The 23,222-nt window shown below is 44.1% G+C and overlaps 1 protein-coding gene and 1 long non-coding RNA gene across 6 annotated transcripts in view; one reads left to right on the forward strand and one right to left on the reverse strand.

The window, feature by feature from the left end:
- MYLK (myosin light chain kinase) overlaps positions 1-23,222 on the forward strand; it is a 173,349-nt gene that overhangs the window by 11,709 nt on the left and 138,418 nt on the right. The gene's annotated exons all lie outside the window — the stretch shown is intronic.
- Positions 4,907-23,222, reverse strand: part of LOC113916857 — a 39,566-nt gene continuing 21,250 nt past the window's right edge. Inside the window, exon 5 of one of the 2 annotated variants that reach the window (XR_003518057.2) lies at positions 4,907-5,390. This is a non-coding gene — a long non-coding RNA (uncharacterized LOC113916857). Of the gene's footprint in view, positions 5,391-18,274; positions 18,682-23,222 lie in introns of those variants that run through there. The other variant, XR_003518056.2, reaches the window with a different exon arrangement.

Raw genomic sequence — 23,222 nt, forward strand, 5'->3', positions numbered from 1 at the left:
GAAGTGCTCCGCCAATTTGAGAAATTTGAAGGAAGTGTCTGCTTCCTTCTGTGCTTTCTGTCCTCAGGAGTCTTGATGTAGTTCTGGAGAAAAATGCGTGTATGTAAAACAGTAGGATATGACAGTGTATAATTAGAGGCTTGAAATAGTTCAACAAATTGCTTGTACTATAGGAATTTAGAGGAGATTAAGACGGGGTTTGTGGTGGCTTGGAAACCTGTTTCCTGCTTCCTGACTTCTGTCCTTGCAGTTTGTCCTTCCTGCAGTGCAGGTCTGACTGGGCCTCCCCCTTCTTAAAGTCCCCGAGCCTTGCACGGTGTTCTTCGGCCCTGCCTGCGAGGCCTTTGCCATCAGCTCCTAGGTGTCCAGCCCTGTCCCACTCTCCTGCCTTCCTCCTCCTGACATAGCCAGCCCTAGGCCCCGCTCACCCAGCCTGCAGTCCACAAAATGGGCCCGTTGTTCTGGGTTCACTTTTGAGAAGAAAGGGTAAATAAGAAAAGTATTTTATCTTCCCCGTCGACCTCGGGTTAGGAATGGGGCGGAGTGGGATAGGAAGTAGTGTTTGTTGGTGCCCTATGGGGTCAGGCATGTAATTGTAGTCATTTCATCTTTGTGGTAAGGTAGCCTTCTCCCCATTGTTTTCATAGAGGAAGAACTGAGGGCTCAGAATGATTACAGAACTTGTTAACGTTATGTCAGTAAGTGAGGGAGGCAGTACTTTTGGGTCCAAATCTTGTATTTCTCACACTGTATGATGCCATCCCTGTCCCAGGTCTCATCTGGTTTCTGGAACTCAGTGACTATTCCTTATTCATCATTGTGCCCCAGGAGTAGCATGATGCCGGCCACCTGATGGGTGCTCAGTACACGTTGGGTGCTCCCAAGAACCAAGTTGGTAGGGTCTAAGACTCCAGACCTCCTGCCAGTCAAGTTCATAGGGACTTGATCTTAGGCTTCTTATTGGCTCTTATCTCCCCTTATCCCATCCAGTCTCTGTGCAGCCCTTCCAGAGCCCTCGCGGCGTACCTACACCCCTGCATCCCTGCTCCCTTTCCTTCCTTAGGCTGTGCCTTTATCAAGAACGCCCTTTCTCCCCCTCGCCATCTCATCCAGCATAGGGTCCAAATTCAATTCTGCCTCCTTCAGGATACTCATCCTTAAGGATGCTTTCTTTTTAAAGCATTTTATTAGAGTACAGAGGAGCTGTGGTCGTAGGATGTGGAATATTCCCAATAATCACATAAGATCACTTGTGAGTAATAACCACAGGAAAGAGTCGTCTTCTTTGGCCTCTTAAAAATGTATTATTTGTTAATTATCTAAAATAATTTTGTTATAGAGAAAAAATGATTTAAATGTTAAACTATTTGTAAAACAAAAATTCAAACAATGTAAACAAGTTCCTTTCCTTGACCTGTACTTCTGCTCTCCAGAGGTAACCATTGTCAACAATTGGGGGATTCTTCCAGGAATGTTCTATGCAAATAGAAACATATATCTGCATTTGCATACACACACACACACACGCACACACACATATACATATATATACATATACACAAATGGGCCCATGTACGTATACTGATCTGCAACTTGGTCTTTTTGCTTCACATCTTTTGGCATTTATTTTTCACATTGACACATAGATCTTCCTCACAGATCTAAACATGAACTTTCTAACCCTCCATTGCTCCCTTCTCTGGATTCCTATAATACTTACATGTATGACTCAGTTTTACTTTGATCAGTTTACAGTTTTATCAGTTGTTGTTGATTGTCTTTTGCTTCCTCAGTGAGAATGAGTTGCCCAAGTTCTAGAGCTGTATTATCCAGTATGATGGCCAGTAGCTACATGTGGCTATTTCAATTTAGGTTAATATTAATTAAAATGAAATAAAATGTAAGATTCAGTTCGTCAGCCACACCAGTCCCATTTTAAGTGCTCCATATCCACATGGAGCTAATAGCTACCAGGTAGGGCCACACAGATTATTGAACATTGCTGTCATTGCAGAAAGTGCTGTTGGGTAGGGCTGGTCGAGACCATTCTTCCATTTAACTCAGTTTCCATAAACCAGAGACCCACAGCCAGAAGATATATTAAATAGAAATAAGACATTAAATTCTTTTTTAAGTATAAAAATAATTTCAATTAAAATGAAGTTTTACAAATTTATTTAAATCCATCTTACAAATAAACACTATGTAATTTTTCGGAGATATTTTTGTTGCTTTATCTACAAAGACATATATTCAATGTCCCTTTTCTTTTTTTCCAGCCGACTGATTTTTCTTTTGCTTTTTTGAACTTAAATTCAATTAGTTAACATATAGTGTATTATTTGTTTCAGAGGTAGAGGTCAGTGATTCATCAGTTTTATATAACACCCAGTGCTCATTATATCATGTGCCCTCCTTAATGTCCATCACCCAGTTACCCCTCCACCTCCCCTCCAGCAACCCTCAGTTTGTTTCCTATGATTAAGAGTCTCTTATGGTTTGTCTCCCTCTCTGATTTCATCTTGTTTTATTTTTCCCTCCCTTCCCCTATGATCCTCTGTTATGTTTCTTAAATTCCACATACAAGTGAAATCATATGGTATTTGTCTTTCTCTGACTGACTTATTTTGTTTAGCGTAATACACGCTAGTTTCATACATGTCATTGCAAATGGCAAGATTTCATTTTTTTGATGGCTGAGTAATAATTCCATTGTGTGTGTGTGTGTGTGTATCTATGTATATCACATCTTCTTTATCCATTCATCAAGACATTAAATTCTTGAGCATTTGCTTAGGGCATAAGATTCATTCAAAGAAAAATGTAATCTCTTGATGAAAGAATCTTTGTCTTCCGTTTTCATTGAAGAATGGTAATCGTGGTATCTAGGCCAACTTGAATGTATTCCCAAAGTTTCCCTAGCTGTCTGTTCCAGGTGGCTCAGAAATTCGCATGGCAAGGAGGCTGGTGGTGGGCTACACCCCGGTGGGTGTTACAGAGTTCCTGTAGTACTCACCAGAAAAGCAGCAGAACAGGAAATGATGTGACAGGTATTGCAGAAGTTACTCAGTTGTTAGCAGGTGGTCACTTCTGGCTCAGTGTCAGACTCAACAGACTTTCTGACTTCTCCTCCCTCCAAATATGCCACTGATATGCATATATAGGGTTACAAAGAGAATTAATTCAGAGCTTTACTGAGAACAGGGGAGGGGATGCGAATGGGTGAGTGATTTTCTCAGGATTGCGTGGAAGGCTGTGTCAGCCGTGCCTGCTGTCACAGCCAAGGGGTGAGGCTTCGGCAGAAGTGAGAGGCTCATACGTGAGGTGAAAGCATGGGGAGTTGAGGAGTGGGCTGCAGGACAGAGGTCACGGTGCTTAAAGGATGTTTACTTACTTACTATCCCTATGGAGAAAACTAAAGCTCCTGTGGATATTTGTATTTCAGAAGAATGTCTTTTTACTTTGCCAGCAGTTGAAATGGCTGGCTGTGCTGTCTGTCCAGTTGTTCCATGCCCAGACATTCTAAGTGAAGCCTGCCAGTAGGTGTGTCCTGCTCGGGTGCGCCGAGCTTGCAGTCGAGTGCCTCATTTGGGGAGACAGGACTACACCCAAGGGATGGAAAACCCACACCAGCTACCTACATTTGGAAATGAGTTCTTCAATTATACATTGTGAACAGTTAATTCCTGGCCACCAGACGTTTGAAGAAAATATCTATATAATATAATATTGTTATCAAGAAAATTGTCCTGTTTTTAAAATCAACCCATAGACAAAGCTCAAAAGTGTTAGTTATAGTCACAAAACAGAAAGCAAACTCTGTAAGCTCTGGGAAGCCCAAAGTAAAGGGATGGTGAATGGTAAGGTAGAGGCAGGGAAAGAGAGGAAGAGAAAACTCTAAGGACACTGATATCCTCAGCTTACAGAGTGCAAGGTGAGGAGATACCATCTAAAACAGATGGATCAAATAACAAGTTTGAGTACGTGACTTAAAACCATAATGACAGAGGTCACACATGGTCAGCTAATCGGCCATTTTCGGCACACGGACCTTTTGTGTTTGGCCAGTGGTGTTCTCAGAAAATTCAAGCAAAGATTTGCAAATGGAAAGCCTACACACACACAATTCATTTCTGAATGGCTTTGCACACAAAGTAAGACTTGGCAGTGCTTCCACACGGCAGCACTTGGGCAGTGAGAGCCACCGTCTACATCTAAGGGTGCCTTTGCCAGCTTGCTATGGTCCTCCCCATTCCTAGTCCTATCCCAACACACGGCCAAGAGTCTGTTGCCAGTTGTGACCTTGCCTTTTCCCTAGCTATGTTCATATTAATAGTGGGAGAGCAAAAGCTGAGCGGGGAGGGCCTGGTGATGCTTCTTGTCCCCACCCATTTCCTGGACTTGTGTGTCCTGCCCAGACTCCGTAGGCATTTGAATTTGTGATCTGGCCATCAAGATCCAGTGGAAGATTTAACATAGGACTGGCGAGGGTGAGGCGGTGTAAGTCAGCAAAATTCCTCATCCTTCATAGTGGGAACTGCTAAGTGCTATCTAAATTCCTAAATCAAGAAATAGACACAGTGTTCTATCTAGAATTACAGATAAGAATGATAAGAATAGAAAGATGACTTCAGCGGTTCTATCTGGAGAGTGATACTGTTGCAGGGAGGGGAAAGAGCAAGGGGAAAGAAACTTTTTGCTCTCAACTTTCACCTTTTATTTTATACACATTCATATAGCTTGAATTTTTAAACAATAGATGGAAATTCTGCAATTTGTAAAAAGCGTAATAAAATTGGCTTGGTTATCTTTTTTTTTAACATTTTATTTATTTATCTGTCAGAGAGGGAGAGAGAGGGAGCACAAGTAGGGGAGGGCATAAGGGGGAGAGGGCGGGAGAAGCAGGCTCCCCGCTGAGTAGGGAGCCCAATGCAGGACTCAATCCCAGGACCCCAGGATCGTGACTTAAGCCGAAGGCAGACATTTAACCAACTGAACCACCCAGGAGTCCCTGGCTTTGTATATCTCTCTGAGTTCGTGTTCAGATTCCATTTAACAAGTGGTCAAAGATGAATACCCAGTTCACATCAAAAGAAACATAGGTGAAGTCTGGGTGTGGAAAAAGATATAGCTCTGCATCAAAATACATTACATGGCAGTGTGAACAATTAAACAAATGAAAGTTAAAATATATGTGTATCTGAAAACCAGCAATGTAAAAGACACCAAGAGCTCGCTGTTGGCCTATGAGGAAACAAATGAAGGTTTCCTTTGCTGGGAGCACCGTTGGGCTCAGCCTTTCTGGGGCTCAGACTGGCAGAATGTAACAGGGATGATGAAACCATTGATACGTTTTGCCAAGAATTCTGCTTTTGACATCGTATTCTAACCTGTAATGGAGAAGGAAAAATTAGTTGGTACAAAGATGTTCCGAGCACTATTTAAACAAAAAAAAGAACAAGTTTGTGCTCAAAAGGAGGTGATTAAATAAACATGTCAGTATGGCAGATATTGATAATCATATACTGGTCATTTTGGGCAGCTACATCCATCAATGGGAATGTGTGTGAATGATGCAAAGTGGAAAGAGAAATAGAGCAAAGACGCCATGCACAGTCTGATCCCACCACATAAGAGCATCTACATGATCACTACCTAAAACTGGAAGAGTATTTGGAACCATATAAATAGACATTTTTTTGTTGTAAGATCTTTTATTTTAAAATAAAAATACAGTGTATTTTTATTTTAAAACTGTATTTATTTACTTATTTTTAAAGATTTATTTATTTGAGAGAGAGGGAGAGAGAGCATGCAGGTGAGCAAGCATGAGCAGGAGGGGCAGAGGGAGAAGGAGACACAATCTCAAACAGGCTCTGCGCAGAGCACGGCACCCTCATGACCCTGAGATCACAACCTGAGCTGAAACCAGGAGTTGGATGCTCAATGGACTGTGCCACCCAGGCGCCCCTAAGTGTCTGTATTTGTTAAATTTTACAGTGACTGTTTACCTGTCAGGGAGCAAAAAAAGAGGCTGGTGCTATCTGGATGCATCTGTCTCCTTACTAAGGAGGCTTTTAAGCACCTATTATTTTTAACATGTTCCCGATTATCTTGACTGTCTGCCTTGAAATGGAAATAAATTCTGTGGCAAAATGAGCAACGAGAGATGGAGAGACCAAATTAGTCTCTTCTTACCCTAGCTATATGCTCATGGTGGCCCAAGGAAGGAGGTATGAAGTGCCAGACTTGGCATTCATCAGGGCCGAGTCAGGGGACACATCAGTATGGCCTGGCAGAGACACTGTTTCTGCAGGACCTGAGATGTTCACATTCTTTATAATATGCAACTTCCTTCTAACTTTGATAAGTAAGATGCTGCTTTCTTAAAAATTGGCTAAAATGAGTTGAACTTTCTCTGTGCCCCAGACACTGGGACTACACAGAAAAATAAAATGTGATCCCCACCATCAGCAGTCTTGCAACTAATGGATTATCAATTTTGGTTAGAGAAAATTAGACTTTTTCTCCTCTCTGAAGCCTCTTACAACTCACTGTGTTTTTTCCCTTGCCATGTTCTAGAAGGGTTATATTCTGCACTCTACAATTTAGAATTTAATTAGATGATTAACATAACATGTTTGGAAAGAACACTGGACTTGGGTTCTCATTTCTCTGAAGTTGCCTTAAAACTTTCAACAAACCACTCAACCTCCCTGAGTCTCAGATTCCTTTGTATCAGATCACAAGTTACATGTCCATTAAGGCCCTTTGCAATCTAAAATTCTGTGATTTATATACTGTCGTGTGTGTTCCCTATTTCATATGTCAATTTTTTAAAAACACACCTAAGTCCTAGCTCCTGGTAGGTGCCTAGGAAAGAAAGATTATGGATTTTCTCAATTTTAATCTCTTACATCATTAATGTTCTGCTTTTATTTATGGTAGACTTCAAGTGTTTGAATTTGATTCATTTAACTAATGTTTATGGAGCATTTTACTCTGAGCCAGGCACTGTATTAGTTTAGAACAGGAAGTGTTCAAGGAGGCTAGACTCTCATTTGTGAGGACTGTAGTATTTCGGATCTACAAATCAGGTTGGGGGTTGGACCAAATAATCTTTTTTTTTAATAGATTGTTTTTAATTCAGAGAGAGAGAGAGCACTAACTGGGGAGACAGGCAGAGGGAGAAAGGGAGAAACAGACTCCCTACTGAGCAGAGAGCCTGATGTGGGGCTGTATCCCAGGACCCTGAGATCACGACCTGAGCCGAAGGCAGACACATAACCAACTGAGCCCCCAGGCGCCCCTGGATGAAATAATCTTGACAGTTGTTCCCACTTAGCATAATGCCCTCACGGTCCATCCATGTTTTCACAAATGACAGGATTTCCTTCTTTTTTATAGCTGAATAATATTTTCTGATATATGTATACCACATTTTCCTCATCCATTCATCCATCAGTAAGACTTCTTATTTTTCATAATACGCTATGCATTTGTATAGTATGTTATAGTGCACAAAGCCCTCCTGGGGTTGTTAGAGGGTAGAAAGTGCTAGTTACTTCAGCTCCCGTTTCTAAGCAGCTGGGAAAAGGTAGGCAGAATTAAATGGAATGAAATGTATGAATGGAGGCCCAGAGAATCCCAGAGCATAGCGCTCTCAGGGAGACCTACACTGGCGAATTGGCCGTCTCTAATCACTTCCCCTGAGTTAAATCAGCCCGTGCACTAGTGGGCTGTAGAGCTGAAGAACGGCTTCTCCCCACAGAGCTGGGCTAACCCGCCAGGGCTCCCAGGTGCTCCCCACTCAGTGCCTTTCAGGCTTCATCTACTAAGAGGTTCTTCTCTGAGCATTTCTTGGCCCAGAAGCCTTCTGTGGTTTTGAGTCTGGACTCCTTTCCTGGCATTCATTGTTCTCCACAGTGCAGAATCAGTCCAGTGCTCTTCCTGACTGCCCAAGGACCTGGGCCTCACCATTCCTGAGCAGGTCCTGGGCGTTGCCTCTCTGACTTTTCATCTTTCTACTAGGTTCTGGACCCCAAATCTATAAGAGCGCTGTCCAGACTCTACTCCATTTCTTTTTTTTTTTAATTTTTAAAAAGATTTTATTTATTTGAGAGAGAAAGAGAGCAGTGGGAGAGGGAGAGGCAGACTCCCCGCTGAGCAGAGAATCCAACTCGGGGCTTGATCCCAGGATCCTGAGATCATGACCTGAGCTGAAGGTAGCGCTTAACAGACCGAGCCACCCAGGTGCCTCGACTCTACTCCACTTCTTCCAGGGAAGTGGAATCCTGCTTCTCCGTGCCACTTATGGTCTCCTTCTTCTGAGTCACCTGAGGCTTTATATCTTTGGCTTTATGTGCTGGCTATTTATGTGCTTGTCACTACAATGAGAGAGCCCCTTGAGGGTGATTTACTCATTTTTGCATTCTCCACAGCATCTAGGATGGTGCCCTGCCCATGGTAGGTTTTCAGGAAGGCCTGGATAGATTGTAGGATAGATTTAAATACACAAGGCCTCTGCAATCAGCCTGGTGATGCTCAGATACCATCCTTTGTAAACATCTTCATTTGGCAATTTGCTGGTTGTCATAGGGAGCTGATGTCTCTTAGGACCAGTGTGACAGTAGGAGGGCTGGGGCTGGCGGTCAGGCGCTGGGTCTTTGCTTCTAACGCTGTCTGGCCCCTGGGCTTTCATTTTCTCATCTATGAATGAGGAGGTTAGACCAGATGACTCTCATGCCTCTTCCTGTTGTAAAAATAAAATTTAAATGAGGTTTTATGGTAGGGACCTAGGGTTTTCATGAGTGTGCCCGGTGCTACATGAAGTGACACTCAGGAAGGCCGACTCCAATGGCTGGTTAATTCAGTTGAGCAAACGTGAGTTACAGGTAGGATGTCTGGTACACCTGGGATGAAAATATGACAGAGAGGACCAAGAGACTATCCCTACATTCAAGGGATTCACATTCTCACATAGCCAAGGCTGCAAATGCACCCCTCCACACCCACCCCATGTGCCCTTGAACACTGGCCTGCTGTCTCGGATGGTGGGAAGTGAGTTCTCATGTTACATGTCACACCTGAGGGCTCCTTCACGTTGGATCTCTGTCTCCTGCAGCTGCTCAAGAGCACTGTGGATGGAAGGGGGGGGCCACAGTGACAAGGAATGGACACCTGTGTCCCAACGGAGCTGTCTGAGTGGTGGTGGGGAGGAAACCGGCCCCTCGTGTTCTCTCATCTGCTGGCATACTGAGTCCCTGAGCAACTCCTGAGAGATGCAGGTCCCTCCCTCTCAGAAGATTCTAGCAGGGTGTAGGGCAGGCCAGAGGCGGTGGGAGCAGGGGGTGGGGGAGTGGGGAGGGTGGGGTGGCTATCAAATGCTGTGTTTGAGATGGCAGGCACAGGCTTGGGAGGTAGGGTTGCCTGCAAAGTGTGAAGGACTTGGCTCACCCAGCCCCAAACCCTGGGATGCCTGACAGGGGAGTAAAAAATGAGGCTGGAGGGGTTGGAGCCAGGAAAGCAAGGAAAAGCAAGTCAAATCTGAATCCTGATTTAAAAGGCATTAGGCTGAGAGGAGCCAAGCACCTGAACATACTTTCCACAGCCTGTCATGCAGGGCTTGCATCATCTGTGAGCAGCGAGGGAAAGTTGAGGCCGTGGGGACTGGCTCCCTGGGCTGCAGTCCCCACAGCCAGGCTGCTCAGGGACAGATGCCACCGCACAGAATACCAGAGGGCAGGGTGACCTGCCAAGGTTAAGTCTAGGAAGGAGAGCAGAGACACTGGTTTCTGGGAGTAGTGAGTATAACGACCTCGTGCAGGTCAGCCCCACACAAGTGTAAGGAGCTCTGGCACATGACTGATGACTCACCTGGGGCAAAGCTCTTTTATAATAAAATCAGATGAGCCACCGCCCACCTCTACCTCTTCAGTTTCAGCAGCCAGGGTGTGCCTATTTCAAGTGTGGGGTGAAATCTGGACACATAGGTGCCGGAGTCATTTGAGGAGATGCTGTGTAGGGTTGTTTCTTACAAGGGGTCCTTCTGAACCCACTGGGGTAAGACCAGGAAATCTGCATCTGAATACATCCACATCCTCTACAGGTTACTCTTTTTAAGCCACCAAAGGGAGACTATTGGAAGCAAAGGTCATGGATGCACGTTTCGCTGCACATTGGGGAGCACGTGGGAATGGCCGGAGCAGTGCAAGAGGAGGTAGAATCTTCTAGGAAGATGTATCTGATGATCAAGAAAGTGCTCTCTTCATTGATGGGCTGCTCAAGCACATGGTTGACTCATATAGATCAGTGGTTCTCAGAGATCTACTCTGTATTGGCTTATATATATAAGCCATATATATATATATATATATATACACACACATTTAGTACATAAGCAGAGAGCATATAAGCATATGCTTCATACGTAAAAAGATTTTTGCCCCTCCTCCCCAACCCCAAATTCACCCACCTGGGGTGATAGTACCCCCACACAAGATTAAGTTTTGTAATGGTTAAAATCCTCTACTGGGATAGGGGTGAGGGATCAGAAAAAAGCAAAGGGAAAATACTGGGTAAGAATTACACACAGAAATGAGTGCTGTACAGTTTGTGTAGTTGCTAAAGATGGGCTACCAATTTGACTACAACCTTCCTAAAAATCATGATCAGGGGCAAGGACCATTTTGTCCTTAAAAAGTAAACCAGTTGCTCTGGAGACGCCATCACAGGACATAAGTAGTAGGAACTCTCCAGATGGTGTGTACCTATGGATATGTACACATTTATTTGTGTGTAAATAAGGGGAGCAATCTAGATTTTGAAGGTGGCGAAAGATGCTACTTGGACAGAAGAGTAGAGGCTCTGTCATGGTCCTCTGCCCTGTGATCCTCTCCTTCCCAGAGCTCAAACTGGCTTTTCCCAAACTGGCTCAGGCCTTCACCTGTTTTTCTTCACGTCATCTCCTTTGTGGCCCTGAGATCTCTCTGTTCTACATTCGCTCGTGTTCCCTGGACCTCTCAGAGCCCCCAGCCGGGTGAGAGGCATGACCTGTCCCAGGTTTCAGGGGTAGAAGCGGGGAAAAGTAGACAGGACTCCAGCTGTGGCCAAAGATGCATCGGTGCCTCTGGGAGGCCTCTTTCACCTTGACTTCATCAGGGAGCAGTGGCCAGCCCTGTGCTTGTAAACATGAGCTTGCCAGGGCTCCAATGGTCATAAGACATCAAGGCCCAGCACCAAGAACCTCTGCGCAGACCTCTGTGCAGTGGGGCTGTGGGAGGAGTAGAAAGAAGACAGACTTTGCAGCCAGGAGACCTGCCTTTGAATTGCTTCTACTAAGTTCTCTAAGCTTCATAGATGAGCTGGGAAAAGTAAGTCCTACTTTACAGCATGACTGGGAGGGAGGGTCAGCCCCATAGCAGAAGTGTGCCAGCACATAGTAGTTGCCTAGTAAAATGATAGGAATTATACTAGTAGTATGATCAGAATCACTGGTCTGCCATAACACCACTCTGAAAGTCTTGCTCTAAGAATGTTTTTAAGTAAAAATACAATATGCTATTTAGGAAAACTTAGAAAAGCAAAAGTAGAAAAAGGGTTAAGACTACATATGGTTCTACCTTGCTCTACAGTCACTATTATGATTTTGTTTGATAGTTCTTGTGCTTTTTGCTAAGCTGGGGATTTCTTTTGTTGTCAATGTCGGAGTAACTGTAGGATTTATAGGGGCAGGGGTCAGACTTGAATTCAGGCCCATCCTTTACTAGCTGTGACCTTGGGTAATTTGCCTAGTTACTTTCAAAGTCACTGTCCTAGCTATAAAATAGGGGTACCACCATCCATATTGTGGCATTGTCTAAATAAAGTATATTTGCTTCATATGTCATATAAATAAGTGCTTAATAACTTGTAGTCATAATTAAAATCATTCATACTGTTTTGTATCTTGCTTTTTTCACCCAATATATCATCTTTCAAATCACTGTTAACATAATTTTGATGGTTAATATTCCATTAAATTTGATATATACCATGTACTGAGTCATTCCTCCACTGGTGGTGATTTAGATGATATTTAATATTTCCTTTTATAAATTAAATTCTGATGAACATCTTTATATATGAAGCCTTCAGTTCCATATTTAATATTATTTTCTTGGGTTTGCTTAGTTTATAGTAGGGGAAATAGTGGAATAAAGGCTTTGGGCGTTTTTAAGTTCAAGTACTTTCAAAAGGCTAGTCTTTGGCTTACACTGCAGTCAGCGAGGGATGAGACAGAGCACCCATTTTCATGGCCCACCTGCTTCTTGATCTGTGACACGCATATGCCATTTGTCTGCATGGCATGCCCTCCCACCAGCATCTTCCCGCCTCAGCTCACAGTCTGGTTCTTCCTATACCTGCCCAACTGCTCTCTGAGGCAGACTCCTTCACTGGGCCCCAGTGTTCCTCTGTCCTCTGGCTTAACCTCCTGGTGCTGGGGTCAGACACTGACTAGAGAGGGATGGGATATATCTGTTGTAGTTTCAAGCTCAGAGTTCCCTCCAACCACACAGGGTCAAATCCTGAGTTACAATTTGTTCTTCTTTTTCTCTTTTTTCTCCACACATCACATCTCGACCTACATATTCATTCATTTTAGTTTTTCCATTTGAATCATCTCCTTATTCAGAGTATATTTGTCACTATGTCTTCACTGGGTCCCAGACAAGGAGCCCTGAGGGGTGAACACTGCCCCCCGCACATCAGACAGGGTGCTTCCTAAGGTCGGGGCCATGTCTACTGTGCTGACTCTGACATAGGTGTGCAGCAGATATGGACTAGGGCCTGTGGGACATGAAACACTAAAGACTGAATTCTTGTTCTTCGCTTTGACGCAGGCTGACTGAGGTGATGCTGTGTGCACACATGTAACTTTCATGTAGTTTTCATTTGCTGTGCAAGACTTGCTATGTTGACTTTGTCTTCTCTATTCCCCCTGTAAAAGGAGGCACTCCCTGAGTGGAGACTAGTCCTTCATTGTCTCTGTATCTCCTACAAACGTCTGGCACACTACCCGGGAAGGTTGCTCCGTAAGCCTTTGTCAAGTGAGTGAATGAGCAAACAGTTAGTGAACAAAACCCTATGCTCTTTGGTCAGAGTACGATATACTATAAAATATGTGACAAACGCTATAGGCAAGAAGCATTCCCCAGACCTCACGGAGAAGGTGGGATCCATCTTAAGGTGTTCTAGAAGTCATTAATTTATTCAACCACGAAATAAGATGTGGTGTCTAATTATGCTCTTAAGAATATTCCCTGCGGGGGGTGGGGGGCACTGGTGAAAAACCTTGTCAAAAGACTAGGTGGTATTGGAGTAGCTTTTGAGATCTGGAACTTTCTTGCCTGTGATCCTGTTGCTCCCTGAAAGGCTATAGTGGAAAAAGCATGAATTTGGGGACCTTTTTTTTTTTTAAAGATTTTATTTATTTATTCATGAGAGACAGAGGGAGAGAGAGAGAGAGAGAGAGGCAGAGGGAGAAGCAGGCTCCCAAGGAGCAGGGAGCCCGATGTGGAGCTCCATCCCAGGACCCTGGGATCATGACCTGAGCCGAAGGCAGATGCTTAACCATCTGAGCCACCCAGGCACCCAGGGATCTTGTACTAATAAATTATTAGCCTGCTTTGACTTTCACTTTTCTTACCTGTAAACTTAGCATAGTAATGCTGACCTTCCAGGGCTATTGGGGGGATCGAATGTAGTGATGTGCACAAGTGAGGCCAAGTGTCCATCCCCTTTATCCTGTGTAGCAGGAGCAAGAGTGGTAACTGCCTTGGAAGGCCTCTGCTGTGGTCTCCAGTGACCCCACAGAAGTGTTGTAACCCCAGCCTGACCTGCTCGTAGGTTGCTTAGGAGAGGAGCTGAGAAGTGACAGGAAAAAGGTTTCCTGTGCAGTTCATGAGTTAAGAGAATATCACTTCATTGTGGGCTTGATGGAAAACATTATGTGAGGTTGGTTCAGATCTTTCCAGAGGTCTGCCAGCAACCTCAGAAGTGGAGCCTTATTGAAAACAGCTGGGAGGAGGTTGGCGCCCAGCCTCCCCTTGCTTTTCCATGCCCCAGAGCTGTCTCGCTCTGTGGACAGAGCTCAGCCCCAGGACTCTGCCAAGGGCCCTGGCAGCCTCAGCTGGGGATGGGCGGTGGTTCTGCCCAGCTGCAGACTCCAGCTCAAAGGTTGAAACCAGCTAAACCAGAGGGGATTTGGCCAGGACTGCCCGTCAGTATTTCTTTCAGGGCTTAGAATTAACCACTGTCTCGAGTCCTTGCAGGATGAGTTAACTATTGCGGGGTTCTCTGGGCAGAGGCGTGGGCTGCCGGGTGGGCAATTGGCAGATGGACTTCGTTGTCCTTTGAAGTCCTCTCAGCCGTCCTGCTGGGCTCCAGCTAGGGAATGAAGACACCGTTCAAAGCACCCATGTGGAAGCCTCACCCCCTCTGCTGTGAAGGGCCTTCCATGGAGCACACTGCCTGCTCTCCTACAGCCACAGCCCATTTGGTCTTATTCCAGTTGGTCACCAGCCATGCCGATTTCAGCTGAATTTTCTCCAAGTATGGCATGCCATTCTCTCAGTCTTCCTTTCTGAGGGGACTTCTAGGCACAGCGAGTCCTTCTATTTATTTACTTTTGTGAAAATGTGCTCCTAGCAAATTTGCATAATTTGAAACTCACTAAGTTTTTTGACTGTCTTGGTGCTTTCCAAGAAAGTAAAATATATTCATTGTAAAAATAAAAATTGGAAATACAGAAAACACAGAAATGCAAACAATCCCACCACTAGAGATAACAGCTTTTACATTTTTGTAGATTTCCTTCTAATTTTTTCTTTTAAAACAGGAAGAAAGCATATGGTTATTAAATATCACATAATACTAAAAAAACATGGTTTATAAGCTCCCTTTTTACTTATTTAATGAGCATTTTCTTACATGCCTCAAGATTATAATTTTTAATAATGTTTAGTATGGTATCTTATTGTTTTAAGTATTTTAAATAGACTGTATTTGGCTTTGGATTTCTAGTATTTAATCTTTTAAAAAACTTAAACTTACATCCATCATCATGGGCATCTTTGATAATTCCTAAGGCAGATATTAGACTTAGTGAATCTTTTTAAGTCTTTTGATAGCTATTTCCAAATTGTTAAGATAGCCATATTAAGATCAGCATTACTATGCTAATTTTATAGGTAAGAAAAATGAAGCTCAGATTGTTACCCTCACATCAACATTTAAGAATTTAATTTTTCTGGGTTGGTTAAGTGTCTGCCTTTGGCTCAGATCATGATCCCAGGGTCCTGGGACTGAGCCCCGTGGTCAGTCTCCCTGTTCAGCAGAGGTCTGCTTCTCCCTCCCTGTGCCCCTCCTCCCTGCTTGTGTTGTTTTTTTTTTTTCTCTCTCTCTCAAATAAATAAAATCTAAAAAAAAAAAAAATTTATTTTCCCCTACTCTCATAAATGCTAGTAATCACTTTATTAACACAGTTTAATGAAAAATATCACATTTTATTTTACATTTGGTTGTCACTTTTAAACATTTTTTGTATATTTGGCTGCCTCATGAACTTCTTGTTTATATCCTTTGCTTATTCCTTTATGTGTTCTTTTTATTTAGTTATGTAGACATTTTACCTATTAAGAATCTCCACCTTTATATTCTGTATATAATTTAGATATTTTTAGTTTGATTACCTTTTAATTTTGGTCATAATTTTACTTTTGTACAAAGTTCTACATTTATGAGTTTACATATATTTATAGTTTCTGCCATTGGTGTCAAGCTTGGAATCTCTAAGATTATATCTGTTTTTCTTTTAGCTTTTTTTTCCTTGTAATATTTTAATCAAAATGGATGTTTCTGTGTATAGTGTGAGGTAGGGATCCTAACTATGATTTTTTTCCCCCAAATGATCCATACTTAATAATACATTTTCCCCATTCATCTGCAGTCACTTTTATCATATACTAAAGTCTCATGTATATAATTTATTTTAGGATTTTCTGGACTGCTTTATTAACCAATATATATATATTCTTGTATCAGAACCAAATGGTTTCAGTTACTGAGGCTTTTTAACATCTCCATATCTAATAGTATAATACCACTGATTACTTTTAATCCAAGGACAGAGTAGTTTTCATTATTTATTCAAAACTTCTGATATGTTGTTTTGAAAGTTTTGAAACTTTCATTACATGGGAACTTTGCACTTCCTAAGTTTATTCCTGGATGAAGTGTGTATGTGTATATACTTTTTCTAACTGATAATAGCTACTGGATATGAAAACAATCTTACTTTTTGAGTGGTTAGTTTATAACAGGCTAAAGCCAATATCAGAGATACATGTGTAGCCTTTAATGCTTTTATTATTGAACAAAAAATACTAGAAATTAGGGGCGCCTGGGTGGCTCAGTCATTAAGCGTCTGCCTTCGGCTCAGGTCATGACCCCAGGGTCTTGGGATCGAGCCCCACGTCGGGCTCCCTGCTCTGCGGGAAGCCTGCTTCGCTTCTCCCTCTCCCACTCCTCCTGCTTGTGTTCCCTCTCTCACTGTGTCTCTCTCTGTCAAATAAATAAATAAAATCTTTAAAAAAAAATACTAGAAATTAATGAACCAAGTTTTCTGTTCACAAAATCAAAGGATAGAACAAACCAAAGGAAAGCAGAAGCAAGATATTTATATGAGCAGAAATAAGTTCATTATGAAATAGGAAAATGATCTTAATTAATACATTTAAGGACTAGTCTTGGAAATAGGCAAACTCAACCAGGCCAACCAAAGAAAAACATAAAATTTAGAAATGAGACTCTAACCACTCATCTGGAGTTGACAAAAATGAGATTTTCATGTTTAACTTTGATAATACATTTGAAAATCTTGAAAGAAACAGATTTTTTCTAAGAAAATAGGAGCTGCCAAAATTGACTAAAGAAGAAATTGAAAATGTGAAAAATTTAGTGAAGAAACTGGAAAGGTTGAAGAAAATACCTCCTGAAAACACACTAGATCCAGACAGTTTTGTGAGTAAATTTACGAAACCCTTCAAAAAACTCATCATTCCACACTCTGTATTTGTAGCACAAAGGTTATTTATAGTGTAAATGGAATATTTCTTTCATGTTTTCTCTCACTTTAATGCATTCAGTTCTATTAAATTCTTAGAAAACTAGGATTTGGGTTGGAAGGTACCCCTTGAAAACATCCCAGCCAGAAGGTTCTCTGGGCTCCTTATGGACGCTTCTGTGGATGGGGATCTGCCATGTTACACTTGGTCCCTTTCCTTATGCAGGCATTGTTATCCCTCCTTGTATGAGCCTAAATCTGCCTCCCTGGTTGTTGGACCCATATATCCCTGTTCTGACTTCTGAAGCTACACAACACAGTCTTTTATACAAGAGCTCTCGTTGTATTAAAGACAGATATGCCCTTCTTTTGGTGTGTTTTATTTCAGGCTAAGTATACCTACTTCCATCAATTAATCTTCATGTTCCTTCAATAAATATCTGTTGAGCATCTGCAGGGTGCCAGCTGGGCAGTGATCACCTCGCAGATCCATGAGCCCCTTCATCAACATCCTGTTAATGTGTGGCGTCTGTACGTGGAAGCATTGTGTCAGTGGTGGTCAGGCCGAATGGGATGGCCTTCTCCTCATTTGGACACTGCTGTGATAATTCGGCTTGAGAGTGAATAATGTTTCGATAGGAGACTCTTGCCCAGCTCCCTTTACACGTGAGCTGCCCCCACCTCTGATTTTGTCCAGTTGAGGATTTAGAACTTTCACATGACTTGTTCTCTTTTCATGTCTTTTTATTTGGGCCTTTGTTCCTTTAGAATGTTGATTCTGTGAGCTAACACGTTATGCCCCACGGCATTGATGCCAACTTCACTTCTCTTTAGCAGACTTGTTGTCTTCATTCAAGTCATTAGTAAGAATGTCAATGCAAAGGAGATATATGGGGTCCTGGGACCTCCCAGAGAGACTGTGTCATTAATTTAAAAATACCTATTGATCACCTGCTGTGTACCAAGCAAGGTGCCAAGCTGGTGATTCACTGGTGAGCCAAACCATTATAGTTCTTTCCATAGGCAGACACAGGCTGGTGCTGAGACAGACGAGAGCAACCAGGCATAGAATGAATCCCAAACTGATGAGACCACGAAGGAAGAAGACAAGAGTGCCATGAGAGCATAACTGCATGACCTTATTTGGGAAACCAAGAAAGGTGTCTCTGAAATGACCCTTGGGCTGGGAGAGAAGAGATATTGGTCAACCATCCACTCAGTAGTGGATTTAGTGGCCATGCTGGGCATGCAGAAAACATCAAAAGAGGCGTAATGTCTAGTTCCCCCTCTTGAGTAACTCCGAGTCTCACAGGGAGTTGTGCCAAACGTGCCTGGAATGACCAGAAGCATAACCCGTGTTAGTGGTATAGGTGCTGTCATCCCAGATTGTTGTGAGCCATTCTGACTGAAAATAGTCTCATTTTTTCCAGTAGAGTCATCCAAATATCCTTGGAGTTCCAATATTTTGATGTTGAAACTTTTAGAACACCAGCTCCTTCTTGCACCTGGAGGCTGCCCATAAATCTCCTGTCAGATAATGTGTCCTGGTTTTATGGAAAATACGGTCACCATGCTTGCTGTAGGGCAGAAAGAAATATGAAAGGTGATGTAATGGTGATGAGTTGCCCCAGATTTTCTGAGACAGGCCTGATTTTAAACGGTCTGTATTGCGATCGGATAAGTGTCTGCTGGTTTTAAAAATGTAGTCACTTTAGATAATAGTGTAAGTGCAGGATGTTGGGAAGTGGGGGAGCTCAGGGGGGGCTGGATAGTTGGAGAGGCTTTCTCCAGAGGGAGTGAGTGGTCCTGGGGCAGTGGCAGAGAGGGGAAGGATGGAGCATCTTGGATTTGCTCCTCGCTTGGTTCCGCTAGCCGTGCACATTTCTAGGGTATCTATCCTGTTCACCTAACAGTGTATGGTGAGCGTTTCTGAAAGGACAAAACTAGGAGGATAAGGCTGGCGTATGACACATTCTATAGACAGAAGCAAAACCACAATTATCTCCTTTTGCAACAGGGAGATAACTGAGAATTGGTAGTGTTGGCATTTAGCTCTGACTTTGGGATATTTTCTGGGCTTTATAAATAAGTACTACCTACTTAGAGCTCCAGGTCTAAGTAATCAATCTGCAGCTATGTTTAGAGGAGTAGGCCCCCTTGTGGCCAGGGGTCAGGAGCAGCAGTGGCCTGAGCCCTGAGTCCTAACTGCTGTTAGGGGTCTTTGCCTTAGAGCAGGCCTTGGTGAGTCATGCGGGCCAGGATTCCCTTTGCTCCATGGGTCTTCTCCTCAGATGACCCAGCTGGGCGGTCAGAGCTGAGAATTCTCTCTGCCATGGCCTGGTTTGTGGCTTGCACCCTGGTGACAGATCCTGCCAGGGGCAGCAGAATCAGTTCAAAAGAAGCTGAGGGCCAAAGCAGCATTGGTTTTTTCCACTTCTCCTGGTCCAGCAAGAGGAAGGAAAAACTACCCACCTTGGAAATGGGACCCTGGCCCTGGACCCAGCTGTGAGGCTCTTAAAACAGAAAACAGCTTTGGAATAAACACTGCTCTCTCGCTTGCGTCCTGCAGCTTGCTGAGGGCCCGGAGCTCTTGGGCCCCAGGCATGCCCGTTCTCTCTGGGCTGCAGACTGGCCTGGCTCCCCTCCACCTCTGGGGCAAGAACCCCTGACTCGTTCAGGCTGCAGTGGGCCCCGGTGTCGGTGGAGGGGCCAGGCGTGTTGCAGGAATTCCCAGAGTCGGGGGGCTCCCTGAGAAGGTGAGTGGTGGCAGTAGAAGGAAGGAGCTAAGCTTTTCTAGGCTAAAGTGGACTTTCTAGGGACATGACAAGTTTATGGATCCTTCCCAGACCCAACCTGAAAATGACCTTTTTAAACAAACAACGGAAAGTATGAACCAGACCATTTCTCAGGAGCCTCCAGGACCGCTCTCAATAGTCTGCTTCCCCCAAAAGCATCCCATTGGTACATTCTTCCCTAGAAATTGCTTCTCCTTGCCACTGCCCACCACTCCCCACAGGACCGGCACCACCCATTCTTACCCCTTCCCCTCAGGCCTGGACGTGACTATAGCTGCCATGCTTCATTCAGTCAAGGCCTTATGTAGGATGACGCTGGTATGGCCCGCACACCCACCCATCTTTAACAGCTGCTCGGGCTGCACCCGGATTCTCTGAGCAGTTACCTACACTGAGGTGGGGGCAAGTGCTGCCTACAGACTCCTTGACCCGGTTTAGTAACAAGAACTTTTATCTAATGGTGGCCCCTTTCTCATTTCTTCCAGTTCTCTATGACAAGAAAAGGAGAGTAGATGCCCGGGCTTTCTATAGATGGCCTGTTCACCATCCTCCTTCAATTAGGGACATTCCAGGGGTGGGGGGAGAAGGCCTATTTGGGCTGCAGGGCTCCCAGCACAGGAAGCCCTTGAGCTTCTCTTATAGTAGTCTGGCAAATAGACTGGTTTTGAATCCCCTTCCACCAGCCAGGGATTGGTCAGGCCAAAGCGGGTTCCCCTGACCCTGTTCACAGGCTCTGGGGAGTAGGAGGTACCCTGGCCTTCTAGTCGTTGACTATAGCTGCCATTTGTGGGGCTGGCCTTCTCTGAGAATGAATATGCTTGGTGCCAGCTCAGCTGGGCCCCAGTCGCCATGGATCCCTGAGGATCATATAGTTGAAAGGGACATTGGCGGGGGGCGGGGGGAAGGGTAGGAAAGCTTGAGTTTTGTTTTTACTAAATAACTGGGCAGCTTTTCCCTCCATTTTTTCCAGATGCTTCTTCAGAAAAGAAATTTCAGTGGCTTGGACTGGGAAGTCTAAATGTGCTTTAAATGTGTATTTTGAACCAGGACTCAAACCCCTTTGGTATTCCCCTGCCCCCAACACGTCACCAGCAAACACCCAGAGAAGCACCACATGCATGGGCTTGCTCACAAGAGGACCTCATTTGAGGATCTTGGCAATTGTTTCTTCTCTCTTTCCTGTGTCCCCTGGGGCCCTGCCCAAAATCCCTGAACAATGGCTTGTGCAAGAACGTCACTGCAGAACAGATCAAGCAGAAGTGGCTAAGGAGAGCTGCTCTGGTTAAACTGGAACTGTCTGTGTAGAGAGATTCAGAGAATAGAGGGGGCCCCAGAGTTCTGCCAGCCTGCGTTTGCCCTGCCCTAGCCTGAGATCCTACTCCGCTCGGGAGTCACTTCTCCCAGCCCATCCAAGCATGGGGGTCCCTGCGGGGCTGCCAGAAGGTTGGTGCCATCTTGTTTCTAAGCTCGAATGGCTGCTTCTTAGGAACCCAGCCCTCTCAGGCCCTGGGCCCAGCTCCTTTGGGGCAGAGTGCTGTCCTGGGAGGTGGCCGGGGATTCCTGCTCAACTGGCAGCAACACAGCCACAGAGCTCCTCCCTCTCCACCACACTCCCACAGTCCTCCATGCAAAACTCTTTTGGGGCACTGACTGCACGCTCTGGTGGGTTGCACATCCCTGTCATCCAGCCGACTGGGAGCCACTCCTGGGTGGACAACCTGCTATGTTCATCTTATTTCCTGGCCCGGAGAGAAAGCCGATGTGGCAGGAGCGCAGTGGGCAGACACAGGCACGAACCAGGTCTCGCAGGGCCTTGTGAGCCATGGCCATTGGATTTTATTCTTAGTGCAATGAAAAGCCACTGGAAATTTTTTAAATAGAGAAGTGACTTTGGTCTGAATTGTATTTTTTCAAACTTTTATTTCTTGATTTTAATACTTAACATAAAGCCATTGTGTGATAGGCAATGTAGTGTTTGGAAAAGGGAAAATCCTACAGATACTTGAAACAAAACAGAATTCAGAAATAAATCAGGAAAAAACGCATTTTTTTTTCTTGTAAAGTATATGTAGCATAAAGTTGGCCATGCTTCAGTGTCCGGTTCAAGGGCATTAAGTGCATTCACACCGTTGTGCAACCATCACCACCACCTGTTTTCCCAAACTTTTCTTACCTTAATGAAACTGAAACTCTACCCATTAACAATAATTCTGCACACCCCCACCTCCTACCCGCAGTGACCACCATTCTGTCTTCTGTCTCCATGAATTTGACTACTCTCGGTACCTCCTAAAAAGTGGAATCAAACAGTATTTGTTCATTTGTGCCTGGCTTACTTCATTCAGCATGATGTCTTCAGGACTCATTCACTGTGTCATGTGTCAGAATGTCCTTCCTTTTTAAAGCTGAATACTATTCCATTCTATGTATGTACCATTTTGTTTTTGTTTTGTACATTTTGTTTTATGCGTTCATCTGTTAATGGACACTTGGCTTGCCCTTTTGTCTGTTGTGAATAATGCTGCTATGAACATGGGTGTCCAAATACCTGTTCAAGTCCTTGTCTTCAGTTCTTTGGGGTTCATATCCAGAAGTGGAATTGCTGGATTATACGGTAGTTCTATTTTTAATTTTTTTGAGGACCCTCCATACTGTTTTCCACAGTAGCTGCCCTGGTTTGCATTCCCACCAACAGCGCATAGGAATTCCAGTTTCTCCTTGCCAACACTTGTTATTTTCTGTTTGTTTGTTTTTAATAATGACCATCCTTAAAATGTGTTTTTATAAAAATAAAATGAAAATTATAAAATTATGACAACATAAACACCAGCAGATGAGAGATGTCCACAGGTTGGTGGACAATGGAAAATGAATAGATGATTGGTTGGCTTGGGTTTCAGCATCTTGTGTTGTGCTGTGCCTGTGGTCTGGGGAAGGGACAGCAAGAAAAAGAAGCCAACTTGGGCCAGAGAGTTCCTAAATGGCTGGGGGAGAGGAACTGGAGGCATCAGGTACTTTTAAGGCCTGGGTTGTAGAGTGGAGCTGAAAACTGGAGGGTCGATTAAAAGTCTAATAAGGAGCAGTTAGGCCCCAGGCCCCTCCTGTGCCCCATGTACCAGGCTGCTGTTCCTCCCCCACATCCTGAAAGACCGTGGGTTCTCTGTGGAGAAACTGAACCTGACCGACTCTCAACTCCCGGACGCAACACACAACTGAAGGCAGAGGTGAGGGGCTGTAGTCAAGAGGGAGAGGGCTAAGGGCAAGTGAGCATCCTTAATAAGAGCCTCATGGCCTCCCCTCACTCTAAGCCCTAAATGCTGGTA

Source organism: Zalophus californianus, chromosome 1 (genome assembly GCF_009762305.2).
Source record: "Zalophus californianus isolate mZalCal1 chromosome 1, mZalCal1.pri.v2, whole genome shotgun sequence".
In the NCBI taxonomy this organism is placed as follows: Eukaryota; Metazoa; Chordata; class Mammalia; order Carnivora; family Otariidae; genus Zalophus; species Zalophus californianus.